Source organism: Sturnus vulgaris, chromosome 1 (genome assembly GCF_052056855.1).
Source record: "Sturnus vulgaris isolate bStuVul1 chromosome 1, bStuVul1.hap1, whole genome shotgun sequence".
NCBI classification, from domain to species: domain Eukaryota; kingdom Metazoa; phylum Chordata; class Aves; order Passeriformes; family Sturnidae; genus Sturnus; species Sturnus vulgaris.
Window position 1 is genome coordinate 15,002,821 of NC_142243.1, and position 16,337 is coordinate 15,019,157.

A 16,337-nucleotide genomic window follows, 5' to 3' on the forward strand; every position below is an offset into this window, starting at 1 on the left:
TCCATGGGAATAAAGCCACATGTTTTGTGTCAAAACCCATGCCCCCCAGCCCAGTTTATCTTCAATGCAAACTCTATATAATCCCAAAATTGAGCATCTCCTAGTTTGCCAGGGAGGATTTGCTCTTCCATTTTATTTTTAAGTAGGCAGAACAGTAAAAGACTGTTGTCTGAAGACACACATCCAGACTCTACAGTGATGAAAATTAAGTAATATTTTCTTAATCTCCAGGATTATTTAGGTGCAATAATTGGTACAATCTAGGCTCTGCCTGAAGCATTTGGAAAGCTGTTACCATCTATTTGTGAGCCTCCTCTCTAGTAAGATAACAGAGTTAAAAAAAAAAAAAGTCTGGTCAAGAGATATCACAACCCATTGTTAACTTTGATCAAACCACAGGACAGCCTAAAAAGTGCATTTGGGTGAGCAGTTGGATGGGGGAAAGGAACTTGTTTCGTTCTATACTGCAAAATCCTTAAGAACTTGCAGTCAGACCCCAAAAGGGAGGTCTTGGCACCATAAAGTGTCAACAGAGTTGATACCTGTGCTTAGGGATCCAGCAGACACAGAGAATGAAACACCGGTGTTCCTTGCCTCTGATAAGAACTACCTTTTCTAAATAAAGCATGGACATATTAGGCCAGTGTCTCACCACATTACTCACCACCAGATAACCTAAGATTCATAACTCTGCGATACAACCACAAGTGTATTTTGGAAGTGTTGCTTGTGGTTGTTGAAATAAACAGAGTACTCTCTCTCCTGCCTCCTTCCGTTTTTAGAAAAGGTATCAGTTGCAAGTCACAAACACCAGGGTTTGTAGACACTATTTATGAAGTCAGAATACACAATTCAAAGAAATTAGCAAAAGCAGCACAATTGTCTCATCGCTTCTCAGATTTCTTGACCCTCTCTCACTTTGCAGTATGGCTTCACAGCAACACACTTCAGTCACAACAGTCTGGGGAGAAACACATTCCTAAGGTTGAAAATTTCTGATGTTTTCTGTAGGGCACTGCAATAAAAGCTTTGGGAAGAGGCATGAGCAATCCAGATCCCAGAAACAAAAATGAAATCTTACAGTGAATGGAAATTAGGGACAAATGACCCAGGTGGACAGGCTGCTCCTCAAATGCCTGCAGAAAGAAGGGCAGTGTCAGAACTGAATGGATTCGAGGCTTCATCCAAAGTTTACAATTCTCAAATAGTCAGGACAAAGTTTTGACCATAATAAATAGCTAAGGACATTTGGCAACAGCACAGGCCATGTGCAGAGATACATGTTAACTTTTGGGATTGACATAAGATATAGTTTCTTTCTCACCAAAAATTAATAGTCTGAAGAAAAATGCGGCAGTAGGGAGATGCTTTTGCACTCTTCCTATTCCACGCTTTTTCACCTGACACCTTCATTAAAAATTTCCAATGGTCTAAATAAAATTCATGACGACAAAAATCAGTTTTGAATTTTGCCTTCAAGTAATGCAATCCCAAAGACTGGGAGGAACTGTATGGAGAAAAAAGTATAACACTTGTCCTTACCAACAAGGTAGAAGGGGAAAAGCTGGTTAGAGGGAAGAGCTTTAAATGCAACTGAAGACTTCAGCTCTCTGCCAAGACACCAGGCCAATCCAACATTAACACTCCCATCCTCAGGTAAACTGAGAGTGAGTAACACTGTCAGAGAATACCAGGCAAAACATGTCCTATGCCAAACAAATACATTTTAAGAAAAGTATTATCATATGCTGTGCAAGAACAAACCACTTTTGACATTTCCTGTAAGCTTGGCTTTTGCAATAAGTCCAGTACCATCGTCCTGGAACAGCAAAATGCAGAAGTTCAAGCAAACTGTTCTCAGAACAACAACAAAAAACAAACCCCAACTGCTGGGTCAGCAATGGATTGTGAGGTACTGCATGCACCACTATTTTTTGAAATGGTAAAAGCATTAATAATTCAGCTTACAAAGTATTTGGAAAAACAGAATTGAAACCACAGTAGAGAGGAAAAATCTTGCTGAGATCCTAGAAAATAAACAGGAAATACAACTATTTGCCTTTATCTTCAGAGAAGTTTTCAATTAGGCCAGCAAGAAGAACATTAACCTGAAAAGGACTGCTGCACAGACATAGGATTTGCAAAAGCTGGGCATCCCCAGTGTTCCAATTCTATTCTAGATGGCAGAAATTAACCTGTTCACTGTTTTACAAGCTACATTAGCCTACATTGGCTGAAATTTATGCAATTAAAAATACACTAGTATTAGAAGGAACACTGTATGTTTCTTCACATATAAGCAAGGCTGCTAAAGTGTCCAGCAAGACAGAACATGAATTTGCACATGAAGCCTTGGCTTTGTTGACTTTGTGGGAGCTATGCAATACAGGCAGCACATGATAAATGGGATGCTGCTAGCAAAGTTAGCATACTATAAATTAATAAAAACAAATCCCTAAAACAGTCCAGAAACTATTTCTATTGTAATGCTATGAAAAGAGGGTATAAGTGACTCATCTGATTGTGCACATTTCTCAGCCTCTAAACTCAACTGGCCAGTCTTAGATGCAACTCCAGCAATGAAGTAAAAAGCTGGTCATGACCTCCAGAAATCACCAATTTTTTCCCATCATTTTTCAGTCTGATAATCTGAAGTCCATGTAATTGCTTAATGAATATATATCACAAGGCAGTAACAGCTGCAGTAAATACTGCACAGTATTCCAAGATGCTGTAGAAAAACATGAACACATTCATCTGAAGACTATATCCAAATAGCCCATGGCTTAGTTATCTGACAAGGTCCAGCTATGTCATATCAGTTGTGTAAATTGCATATTGGTAACAAACTCTAGTTCTGTAAATTCTCTACTAAAATAAGCCTCTTTTTTGTTGCTGATTTTTTAAAAATACAGCAGAACACTCATTCACATGGTCTAATAGCATCATCTTCTGAAGCTTACAACCATTTTATGATGGTATATACTAAGAAACAAGAATTTCAGCAAGAAATTCTCTGAAGGCTTGACCTGAGTCTTTGTTGAAAGAAGCTAAATCCATATTACCCTTAAAGAACTAAATTCCCACTACTGTTCACATAATTTTCAGTACCTGCATTAGTCTTACAAGATCACACTACTTCTGCTCACCTTCATTAAATTATTCATTATAGAAAGTATGAAGCTAATAACTGTGATGTGATGTGCTTGCTCTAACATTTTTGAGGAGACTTTATTCATGTTTTTAATCCTGAATTGTCAAGATTCAGTTCATGTTTTCCAAGCTCAAATCTTCAGAAATCAAGGTTAAGTTTTGCTTTTCTACTACAAGGCCTTACAACTCCTCAGGCTTTCTAGCACATGTAAGAATAAGCACTGTTCCCAGTCTCTCACTTTCCTTCTTTTCAAGTAAGATGTTAAAACCAGCAGAAAGTGATTACATTCAAACTTCCACTCTTTACACGGTGTTCTCCCAGATTTCAGAAGCTATGACAAGTTGCAAGGAAAACAGCACTTCACATAATTCTGGAGCAACAGCTGCAATGGTGCCTTTCATACCTCTGAGAGAAAACTTAGGCTACACATGGCAAGAGAACTAATAGAATGACAGCTCTTGCCTGGCACAGTATGACCAGAATTAGACATCAATTCTCTTTTAGGAAGGTTAAAATAGATCATCTACATTCTAATTTTGCTGATTCAAAACCACTGAGATATTCCTGATCACGTCCAAGAAATCCCATCTCTCCAGTAACAAAAATTACACAATTCTCCACCGATTAATCCCACACTTCACAGAAATTTCGCAAGCTCTGCCTTTGTGAGACCAACAGAACCTGCTATGCACTTCCACACACAAAAAGGTCCCTTTTGTTCTTGGTTTATGTTCACATAGAGAAATGCTTTTCCATAGCTAAGAGCTGAAAAAAATCCTGAATCAAATCTAAACTGCAAGTATTTAATCGCAGTCTGCAACACAAAGACTGTGCAGCATCAAAGAAAGTACAGACCTGTAAATAAATATTACATTTTAAGGTACTGCACATGGTCTAGAATGGTTGAAGCTACTCTCTTATACAATATTTGGAAGAAGGAATAATAGAAAGGCTGCCTGCTTCCTCTCAGTGAATTCTGAGAAGTTTCCGGAACTCTTATTGTTACTTTCTTATTGAGTAACATTTCTTCCCAAGGCAGCATTAGCATCGTCTAAGTATTTAAATACCAATCAGCCTTTCTGAAGGTCCTATGGGCTACTCTCAAATCTTAACTATTATAACACTTCATTTTATTAAAGTGATATGCACTAGAAGGCACACACAGACTCTTCTTTAAATGTTTGATAAAAACACCTCCAGAACCAACAAAAAAAAAAAACAAAACCACCAACCCATAGTTCTTGTTTCAGATCTGCATGTATTTTTCAGCAAAATTTTACCTTAAATCCCATCCATCCAGTCCTGACTCTCTAGGTACAACAGCATCACTTTGTCCAGGTGGCTCACAGTCCAAAGGCAATCCTCCTTCTACAAGAAACAAACACAACAAGGCTTGGGTAAGACCCACAATGCATCCCAGGATATGGAAACCATTTCAGAACTCACAGGCAGATTCACAAAGGGGATGAACTGATTGACTGCAAGGGCTGAGGCAGCTTAGAGCATATTGCTACCTTGCCCATTCATAGAGACAAGAACTGAACTTTTCCTTAGCCAACCCACAGGAAGTCTTTATTATTATATATTCAGTCTTTCAATAAGGTCAAGCAGCACTAGAGATAATAACAAAACCAGAAGCATCTACCAAAACACTATTACCCTCAAAATCCATAATTTTAAACATCACTGGATGCAACTGAAAAAGTAAATTCTTTTTCTAGAACCACAGCAACCAGGAGACAGACCCAAGACTTCTCCTAATGTATAGCACTTGATCTATCAAGCAATTCTGCAAACAACATTGCCACATAACCTGACTTCTGTTCCCCACACCTTGAACCACAACTGGTTTTATTTTATTCTTTGGCAAATACAAAACACCTCTGGCCCTGCCTGTAACATTATTTGCAGGGTGATTCAGCCCATGTGGAGACTCATCTTGATTAAGTATTCAAGTTAGATTGTTTCAAACTAGCTGAATTATCCCAGAACAACATTATCCTTAAAGATGCCAGTCCCCTGAAACGATAAAAACTTAAATCACCAACTGCTCTGGGCTTCTTATTCTATTCTGTACCATATGCAGTTGTTTCTTTCCACAGAGAGTGAAGAGTTCTCCAATGCAGACCTGAACCAGTCCATGCTATTGCACAGTTCATTGTCTCCCTCCTCTTACAGCTGGTAAGTGAAATTACATTTTTACTCTTGCTCAGCTCAGGCTCAGCTCACTTGCATATGTTGAGGTGCCAAATATACTATTTTCACTTTCACAACTGCTTTATTCAACTTTTTTTTTAAATTTATTAGGAGGTACAAAATGAAGTCATGATATCCTATGTGACTAGGGCAACAACTTTCAAGAGCAGTCAGGTCACTGCTCTGCTTCCTGCAGCTGCTGAATATGTCAGACTCTAATAACAGCATCTAGAGAAGAGGTCAAAACAAAAATAATTCATTGAAAAGACATAAGACAGAAATTTTGCCTGAGTTGGGTAAAATTCTAATTTTGGAAGACAAACAGAGCCCCAAACACAGACTACCTTAGAATGCACAGGGACAGGTAAGGCAGCAAATCAGTCTTGTCCCTAATGCTATGTAACTGTTCACAACAATCTAAGACAATTTTTAAGATCTACCCACATTTATCTCTTCATTTGAGGGAGGAAACTAGTCAAAAGTTCTAAGAATATAGTAAACCACATGCTATTGTTTTCCCCTTAAATGAGGACTTCTACACTTTAGAAGGGTAAATTAGTGGGCACTTCAGTGTGGTAGGGAAGGTGAAGAAAAGTGATGGTCAACAATGGATACTTGGAAAAAAGATAAACTAGTTTTTCCACCATCACATAATTCTTGGTTCCATATTCCTTCTTGCTACTTAACCATAGGGTTGCCTGATTACTTCTGCTGTTCCTACTTTCTTCCTCTTTATGTATTTAAAAGAAAAGGAAAGTATTTTAAATCCAGCTATCATTTTGGTCAACTGCTTCAGAGACTTCCTGGAAGCAATTGTGAGGTGGGAAGAGAGGACATTTATAATGCACAGAACACATTAAACCTGGTGCCACTGCACTCACTGCCACTGTCCCACTAATAATTTTATTAATTCTTCACTTTTTTGGGCAAATTTCTGCTTTTTTGGCAAATGCTACATCTGTGTATTGGAACAAGAGAGAAGGGTGCTGCAGTTTTGAAGGCCTGCAGCTTTGAAGCCTGTCAAAGTCTGCCCTTTTAAAGGAACCTTGAATAACTGGTGTGAGTTGAAATATCTTGACAGAGTGGTTTGGGGTTTTTTATATATACATATATTTGCCTGTGTCACTCCTGTGTCAGGAGTCTTAGGAGAAGTTTTGGCAAGAACACATGACAAGACAAACATAAGACCTAACAAATACAGAGCAGCTATCAGGAAACATTTGAGACTGAAATCAAAATGTGAGGGCTGGCAATTAAATTCCAATCTTTTCAAAACTGAGCATGGCTGCAACTCCTCTGCAGTTCATGTGAGAAGTGCCTGGCAAGCCACTTGAACTGTATGCCTGATAAGCCCTGCACTTTGAGAGCTTAGAACAAAAGCAGGAAAAGACACTCCAAATACTAATTTTTGCCTTTTTGATGGACTCTTTATTACACAGCAGATTTAGAATCAGTCAGTACACCATGAAGGAAAGACAGACATGAAAATATCATTTGGATGCTTCATATTATGAACTAGAAAGAGGGGCTAGTGGGTACTGTTTAGCCACAAAGAACCATCATTTTTGACCCAAGAGAACAATCAGACTCACATTTCTTCTAAAATATTCTTCTAGGTGCAGATAATATTCACACTTGGACTGATTTAACACTTGGCAGGTGAACTAAGACAGACTGTCACTATGTGCAGACATAAAGCTGCTCTGCAAGAATCTGCAGCGATCCATTGGGGTGTTCACTAGGTTGGCTCCAGGACACCTCTACCACCTTCTTTCCTTCCAGATAAGCCTCCTAGTTCCTGAGCTCTTACATGCAGAACAGATTTTGATGAGTTCCACAGAAACAAATCAAGGTTGCATGCCTCCAATCAGAAAAGGATAGGAAAAGGAAAGAAATTTTTAGGATGTTTTATTTGTTGCTCGATGACTTACATCACATCAGTTTGGCAAAGCCATCACCTTTTCAGGCTCTTGCCCAACCAAATGAAGCCTAACACCACAGAGATGTTTTGATAAAACCCCATTCTGCAAAGCCTTAGTACATTTTAATTGCTTACAGAAAAAAAAATATGCAGCCAGGAAAAGCTTGGGAAAGAGGTAGGAGAGTGCAATATCTTTCCTTTGCAGCCAGGAATCCTCACAGAAAGCTCAATTACACCAGAGTCTAGCAGCTCCTTCACACTATCTCAGCTGAGGTGTTACCCTTCTTAATGCTCCACAGGCATGTAACACAACATACTGGGCAGCAGCCAGGTGCAAAGGAGATTTTCAGACGGCTGTTTTTCCTTTTACTACGTCCCTCCCACTTCCACCTCACCAAAAAAAAAGACCACAAAGATGTTCATCATTCCAAGTCTCTTGAATACTCAGAATATCCCTTAAAAACAGCAAAATTCTGTTCTGTGCCTTCACTTACCCTCTACATTGGTGCAAGCTTATAAACTCATAATATCCCATGGTCTTTTATTTTTCTGAGGCATTTCAGAAGAACTCTACACAAGAGTAACAGGATACAGGCACTTTTGTTTGTAGTCAGTTCTCATAAAAAACATCCAAGAGCTCAAATCCACCCTAGTGGCGTATTTCCAGCATCTTACTTCAATTGTCATTTGTGCTGTAACCCGCCCCAGTCAGCAGGACTCTCCTTCAGTGCATTTCCCTCCCATTTCCCATCACATTTCACTGCTGTGTTTCAAACAGCTCTCTGCTCTAGTGCCCCTGCCCAGTGATGTCAGCAGGAACAAACTGCTTTTGCACATTCCAGATGTTTAAAGAAATTACTTATCTGGAGAACTGAAGAAGACCTGCTGAGGAAAGAATCTTTACATGTGTCATGACAGAATCATACTTGACTGTGCTTCCCTCAACACCCAAAAGCGAAGCCTCCCACCTGGAAGTTACCAGCTCAGTGCTCAGGAAGCTGACACCTACTCTAAAAATAATAGATGCATGTGCAATTCTCCCACCATGCCCTTAAGAGGTACAGTGCACAAGCTGAGGATGACTCCTGTAAATACCCTGGCATACAGAAATATGAACCAAAAAGCCATGGCATTGCAATGAAAGATGAATGTTTGAGGTGCACATTCATGCTCATCACATCAAAGTACTCTCACTGATATTTGCTTTACATTTGTTAGACAAGGAGAATTAAAAGTAGGAAGCTCAAAAAAGTCCTTTAGCCAAGAAAGTCACAAGACACTTTAATGTTAGGTTTTTTCCACAGTAACAGGCTACAGTTTCTCTTAGAATCTGGTTTCAAAGTTGATGAAATAGGATTCTGCAAGAAACTCTATACCACAGCACAGAAGCTCCCATCATACACTGACCTCTAGTGTAATAAAGACTCAAAACATCAGAAGTCTCTTCAAAGACTTAGAAAAATTATCAGCTTTTTTCCCAGCACTCTGAAGAATATTTTCATGCAATAAAACAGACTGAAGTTAGAAGAGTCTCCCAGGATTACTCTCAAATTTTTAAGAAAACAGGAGCATGGGTGAAAGAAGCTACAGAACTAAAATTGTTCAACGGATGTGAAGTTCCTGCTGTGTTTAGATAAAGTAATTTACATCAAAGCTGCATTTAACGTCTTTGAACCCAGCTGAGTTTAACACCTACGCATTCTGAATGTGTAGATTTGTTTCCTAAATCCAGTTTTACAAAGGTAAATTGAAAAAAACAACATTTAAAGCAGAAATACTCAGCTTGGGCAAGTCCTGTATCAGACAGATCACAATCGGATCACCCCAAATTCTGCACCAGACTCTCACAGTGCCTGTGGAGAAGGCACAGACTTAGATGAGCTTCCTGTAGCCAGCACTGAAGTTTGCTGGAAATGCAATAGAGAAATCAGCACGAGTGCTCATTCTCTGAAGACACAGGGAGGCACAGGGGGTACCTCAGTGTACAGGGGGTGGCCTCTGAGCCCAGGCAGGCTGGGCTGAGAGAGAGGCTGCTTGGTTTGGGTTAGCAGCTTTTGAAGAGGGTAAAAGCACAACCTACCAACACAAAACAAAAAACCACAAACAAAAAATGGTTAGTTTCAAAAACGGTTTCAAACAAAAATGGTTTGCCCACACTTCTAAGATTAAAGGATCTGCATTTTGTTATGAGCTAACTAGAGTTTTATGACAAGAATTACCTAATTAGAGCATGGCCAGTTCATAGAGAAGTGAACAATTGAAAAGGATGCTCAAATTATTTAGGCATGCATGCCACTTGTATGACACTTCTGCCCATTCCCTAGGCACCTGCCTCTGGACAACAAATCCCAGAGACATTTCCTTTACTTCAGACCATTTCTCACACCTCCTTTAAAAGCAAGGAATCATTCAGAGGCTGTTTCCAAGTGCAGTGATATTTTCAATGTGAACAAGCTTTCCCAAGTCTGCCATATGTGGCTATGTTGGAGCAAGAGCTTTTACATGCACTCCTAGAGCAGGAGATCCTATGAACTGTCTTTTGAACAAGACTTCAAAAGCCTCAGAAATACTAAATGCAGAAAGAGTTAAGCACAGCATGAAAGCAGCCATCATAATGTATGAAGGAAGTATTCAGAAGTCATCTCAGAGGTAAATGTTTGAAACTGAGTTCAGATCAGCTAGAGATCCTCCACATTTGCAGTGCCAGACTTGAGTCTGTGAAGATAAACTAGGAAGTGAGGACCAAATTTTTAATATTAGTTTCTAGCTGTGAGTATCTGAACTCAATAAACCCTTATCTGTAATGACAACATCTAAAAGATAGCTTTAAGTGACTTTAAAAACCCACTACCTAATGATGTGTTCAAACCTACACAGTTTCAGACCACTTCACTCAAACAAGAAACTACATTGAGAAATCCCTTTAGTATATTAGAAATCCCTTTAGAGCTTAGTCTTATGCTCAACTCTAATTTCTATCTAGAAAACAGCTTACCACCAACTAGGAAAGCACAATACCACTCTCCCAGCTCCAAGGGAAGAGGAGCTGAGGCACAGAACACACCAGACCCCTGAATTAGTGACTGGAGAACTGTGTGAGCAAGCTCCAACAGCTTGCACAACAGATCTTTCCCATTGTATTTGACAGAATGTGTCCTTCCAACTATTTTTTCTCTAAATTCTTGTGTTTAATTCAATGCATGTGGTGAGGGGAATGACTTTTAGAACAGTGATGTGCACCAGTACACAGATGTTCCACATTTGTCATGTCACATGAACCTTATGGCTAACACCCAACCTTTAAATGTCTAAAAAGCCTCCTACATAAAAATCCACATGATATATTTGTTCCTAGAAGAACACCAGACAATATATTAGATTGCTGGAGACAGGTTTCTCCAATATTATCCTTCTTAAAAAAAAACCAAAACAAAACCCACCTGCAACAAGCTTTCTTTGATTTCAATAAGTTAAAAAAACCTCAAACAAACAAAACAAAAAGCATAACCAGACACAGAAATTAAGTCAATTGGTAGGTTGACAAGGTTTGTCAGAGCTAGGAGAAAGCCCTTCAAATTGAATTAACTGTAGTGTACTGTGTAAAGAAAATGCATATATGCTACATACAATCACATCCAGAATATTTTTTGGGTAGCCCTTTTTGTAAAGAAACTTTCAAAAGACAGAAGCCACACAGATTGCTTTATAACAAGCACAGAGCTCCAAAATCTTCACTCAAAAAAATTTCTTAGTTTCTTTCCTCCCAGATGAATTCAAACAGAAAAATAGAGCATAGAAAATGATGCCAGAATAGATGACCTAAGCCCTCATACCCTTACTTAATTTAAGCACTGCTTTCATAATGTACATAGCTCAAAATGCTGTGCATCTAGAAATTTGTATGCCCAGGATTGGTGAAATGCTCCATTCTAAATTCTGTATAGGCCACTGATAAAGTATCAGCTGCAGATTGTGTGAGTTATCAAGCAACTGTGACCAACTGATTTTTTTTACCAAATTGGCAATATAATACCATGGAATGATTTGTTTCAGGCACTACCACCTGAGCTATCTTTATTAAAGGGCAGTAGTCCTTATACAGAAATATGCTGTAGCTGACAGATCACTGCCTATACAAAAAAATCACATTTCTAAGGAAAAGTTAGCTCAAGCTAATTATGAATTCCTCATGGAATGCACCCAGCTTACACCTGAAGATCTACAGTTATGACCAGTTCAGTATGTTTGAATTTTGGCATACACTAGAATTACTAATATTAATATAAAAACAATAATAATATTAATATTAGTAGAAAGTATCTATCAATAGAAAGTACACACTAGAAAGCCACTATTAATTCATACATCAGTATTTGCAAACAAACAATAAATTCAAGTAGAATAAATCTAAAGCCACTTCCTACCAGTCAGAGCATCTGACAGACCTGTGGTCAGCACCCTGTATAAAACAAGAAAGGTTTCAATTTCTTGCTGACAGAAGCTTGTGTGACCTTGGTGAAGTCACTGGGGTTGGTCTGTGGCTCCATGCTGCTGGCTGCCACATTCCCACTCCTCTCCCTTCCCTGCTCCACAACATGCTTGACCCTGCACTGACTCAGTTCAGACCAGCAACCATAAAAATAATTCAATTGTTCTCGTACCTATGAAACACAGATGACTCAGTGCAGGGTCAGGAGAGCAGAGGGGCAAAGGGGAGCTGGCACATGTGGCTGAGAACGTGGTGGCCAGCCCCCATAACCCAGCTCCCAGTCCATCTTTCAAGATAAAGGGAACTCTTCAATTTCACAGCAGTCTGGTGAGCATAAATAACAGAAGGTTAAAAAAACACTGAGATTCATATTAACTCACTGGAGCATTTTTTTAGATTATTTGTCTAAGGAAGGGGATTTTTTTTCTACAGAACACCCATTTTGGTGTAAATCTATGGCTTCCATCACTCAAATTTCTAAGATCTATAGGGACTTTGAGTCAGAGACTTCGTGAAGTAAAATAAAGCTTACAAAGGAATCCATGCTGATGCAGAGACTCCAGGACCAGCCTGTTTTGCAGGAAGCTCCAGTACAAGGGATGTAAAAGAGTAAAGGCAAGAAGGGGCCTTCCCATACAAGATCACTATTTGCTGCTGTTTCTTTCTGTGATTCCTTCTGTATCTGGGTGTGGAGCATGACAGATTTATCTGAACAAGTACAAACTCCTGTATCAGAAGTATGCATAGTGCTTTATCTCAACTGGATAAAACCAGCACCAAAAAAAAAAAAAAAAAAAAAAAAGAAGATAAGACAGACTTGAGGATGTTCCCTTGATAAGGTGTCCCCAAAAGATGGAACTAATTTATCTTCTCTCAAAAAATAGAAGAGACACAATCCGTTCTTAAAGCACCCCAAAAGGAAGCTACAGGTTCCCATGATCCCTGTTTCTCTGTGGCTGTTTGGGGCTGGCTGTCTCAAAGAGCAGGCAGGACAAGCCATCAGGATGAGGTCCATCAATTCTGTGGCTGAACACCTCAGCTATCTCTCTCCTCCAACACCCATTTTCTGGGGAGCATTTTTTTCTCGTGCAACTGTTGTATTCTTCCCAGTGCTTCTGTTGGCACAGCTGTCTTAGGGGGAGAATTAGATAGGATAAACGGGATCAGAACAGAGATGTGTTAATGGTACCAAAGCAGAATAAAAAAGGTCACAGCAATGCTCACTTTATTACCACAATTAGAACACAGCAGAGAGCAAGTATTTAGCAATATACATTATCTAGCAGAACAAGTAGCAAAAAGCTGACTGAACATTTAAAGGCTATTTTGAATGGATTACTAAAGTGACCTGTTGGAAACACAGCTATATGGATAAAGAAATTCAGCACATATCTAACAATAAGTTATTTCTTAAGGCATACTTTGTATAACTTTGCCATGTATCACTTCACACATACTTTAAACAATTAAGTATTAACATTTACCCCTCTGCAAAACCTTAAGTAGCCTCTGGAGCCTTTAGTCTCCTTGTTTATTTTATGAAATCACATCACAAATAATCCAGTCTTGTTCATGAGCAAAGCTCTGGAATTTTTCTCACTTAGTAGACTACATAATTATGGTAGAGATTATCTTGGCCTGGGGGGTTTGCATAGTTCCTTGCTAACTGTCTCTGCCATTATAAAGTTTACATTGCTTAACAGTTTATTTATGGACTTAGGTTCTTTTGGTTTAGGATAACTGTCTCAAATTATAACCTAAGCCTTAGATCTGAGCAATTTTGTGGTGCACTTCATTGTAGCCAACAGCAGTCTTGTTAGTCAGTAATACAGCTGTGAATACTGTATGTAGAATAGAATAGTCTGGATTCACTGGAAGCAATGACTTTACCATTCAATCTGCCAGTTTTGTGTCAACCTGTTCAGAAGGTATCTCTGCTGCTGGCAGGGTAGTGAATAAACTGTGGGAAGAAAAAGCAAGCATGACATGCAGATCTTGTAAAGGCAAGTCATGTATGTTTATTATAACACAAGCAGCGCTTATGGTAAGATTTTACATTTTCAGAGTGAAATAGTCTGTGCTGGCAAATTCAGTTTTGAAAACAGAAGCAAGTACCATAAGTCAGAACACCAGGAAGGCTGGAAGAGCCACAGTTTGATTTGCATATTTAGTTGTTAGCAGCAAGAAGCTTCCAGCAGAACAAGTGACAGAAGAACATCCTTGCCTCGTGTAACTCCTGGGAAAGCTGATTCTCACAGCATGTTTACTGTGATCCCCCCACCTGGAGCCTTATCACTGCTGGCAAGCTCAGCCAGTGCTCCTCTCCCCCACTGCACAGCTGGGAAAACATCCCAACAAGCACAGCCCTCCCTGCTCCACACTCTTGAGAAACTGCAGAGCAGGGATGTCAGCACACCCTGCCCTGCACAGGGGGTGTCCTCTCCTTTTCCCCAGCCCCATGGAAATTCCTACCCAGGGCAGATGTTCTGTCTGCCAGCTAGACAGCAGCAGGCAAGGGCTGTCTCTGAAACAAACACAACAGGTACATTTTATTTCTTTTTTCAAATTGAGTTTTAGACAACCGTGTTTCACTTTAAATAAACAGTGAGTGTTTTTTCAAGGCTAGTAATGAGGCACTGGAAAGCTAAACAATGTAGAAAGGCAATGCCCTCTCAGCCATGTAAGCTGCTGTGCTAATGCAAAGAGTAACTATTTGCATCACTGTTGAAATTCATCTAAGTTCAAATGAATTTCCCTACTTACAGGTGAAAAAAGAGCAGGAAAAAAAATCCTAAGCCAACCTTCACAGCACAAACAAACAGATTAAAACTTCAGGGTTTACAGCACATCTAGGAATCAACTCTTGTCTTCAGTATCTTCCTTGCAGAGAGTATGTGCTGTAAAACACCCACTTCATGTATCAGCCAGCTGGCAGACCCAAGTGTGCTGTGTTTGTGTTATCTCAGTGACTTCTAACCTGCACTTGCACAGCTCTGCTCAGCCAGGCCTTGGTTACAAACTGGGGCTGTGCTATTTGCACTCCTGCTGAGACAATTCCCTCTGACAGTGTGCAAGTAACATCAGTGGGAGCCTCTCCTGACAGAGTGCCCTGGGACAGAAACAGAGGCCAGAAACACAGACTATAGTTAGAGCTTCAGTCATGAGTTCAGAGGGCAAATCACATTGCTTGAGCCCTCACAGGCCCACTCACTCCTTAATCTGCAGCTGGAATTCCTTCTACATATCAATTAGATATACCAGAATAAAAGCCAAGCACTAGCTGTAGGAGCGAGCTCATCCCACAGATCCGGTTTCTAAAAAGTGCTGCAACTGCTACACAAGAGTGGGTATCCCAGTGATAAACAGTCCAAGTTTTAGCCAGATCCCTGTAAACACTTGACTGTACATTCAAATAACTTAAGCAAAGTTGACTAAGATACACCAGGCAAAGAGAAGATTCCTTTTATACCTGTAAACCAGCTGCCACTAATTCAAGTCACAGTCATGCATCCTAACACAGGCAAACACCAATGTCTAATGAGACTTGCAGTCAATTGCCTGCTCAACTGTTTATCTGAGCAAGAACAATTACAACTTGCAAAATTTCCCCATAAACTTCCTAGAAATTGAGCACAACTGTAATTAAATAAATGCTAATTTTAGCCAAAATGAAATATGATCTTAGATTTAAGGGTTTCATTATTTAATAACTCCTTAACAACGAAAAAGCGACATCAGAGATGTTTCCATTACAATGCCTCTCTTAGCTCCTTTGGCAGGGGCATCAGTTATGTAGGACATCTTCTGAAAAGGGCTGCAAAACCAAATTATAACAGTCTTAGTCTTGTTGAGTAGCAAACTCATAAAAGCAATATTTTATTAGCATGTAAACCAATGTCTCCTGCCAACCTAATAGTACTATGGAGCAGATTTCCATACACACTTATTAGATTGTCTTCCAAGTCCTCAAAATGAATTTTTGAAACATTTCTTCAGACTCAGAGACATTTGCATGTTCTGATTTCATAACAGCAGTTTTTTCCTTTAGAACACACATTCCATTATGCAGATTACAGTTCTTAACCGCCTCTTCAAAAAGCCCATACATTCAATAATCCATTATTACCAGGTAAATTTTATTTGATTTCCTTAGATTACCTCACTTCTCTGACTCATTTTTCTGCCATATTATCTCCTTATTGTAATTTAAGTCTATGGCATTCCCAGTACGTAAGTTTCAGTGTTTATACCAAGCACTAAGGTCTAGAGAGTCATTCCTTCAAGCCAGTCTGTTCTCTTTCTCCAAAACAAATCAATTTCACATCAATTTTGATACTTTACTGTCTCCCCGAAATATATGAGAAATACTGAAAATCAGATGCAGCAATTATCTCTAGAATGTTTACAAACATAACCTGAAGCACATTTTAAGGAACTGCTCACTCCAAAGCCATTAGCAGCATAAAGCATTCATTGCTTTAAAGATGCTGAACTTCTCACATGCCAAGAAGTGGAGAGATCACAGCTGTTCACTATGGGTCCACAGAGGAACAGAGTTGCTACATCCAAGGACAGAG

General features: G+C 39.4%; 1 protein-coding gene and 1 long non-coding RNA gene across 2 annotated transcripts in view; one reads left to right on the plus strand and one right to left on the minus strand.

Annotated features, from left to right (window-relative positions):
• SVIL (supervillin) overlaps positions 1-16,337 on the minus strand; it is a 133,148-nt gene that overhangs the window by 101,187 nt on the left and 15,624 nt on the right. Inside the window, exon 2 of the mRNA XM_088159894.1 lies at positions 4,435-4,522. The gene's annotated coding sequence lies outside the window, so the exon portion shown is untranslated. The remainder of the gene's footprint in view (positions 1-4,434; positions 4,523-16,337) is intronic.
• The window catches only part of LOC148225086 (uncharacterized), a 28,431-nt gene that overhangs the window by 10,864 nt on the left and 1,230 nt on the right, over positions 1-16,337 (plus strand). Inside the window, exon 2 of the long non-coding RNA XR_015801620.1 lies at positions 5,257-5,335. This is a non-coding gene — a long non-coding RNA (uncharacterized LOC148225086). The remainder of the gene's footprint in view (positions 1-5,256; positions 5,336-16,337) is intronic.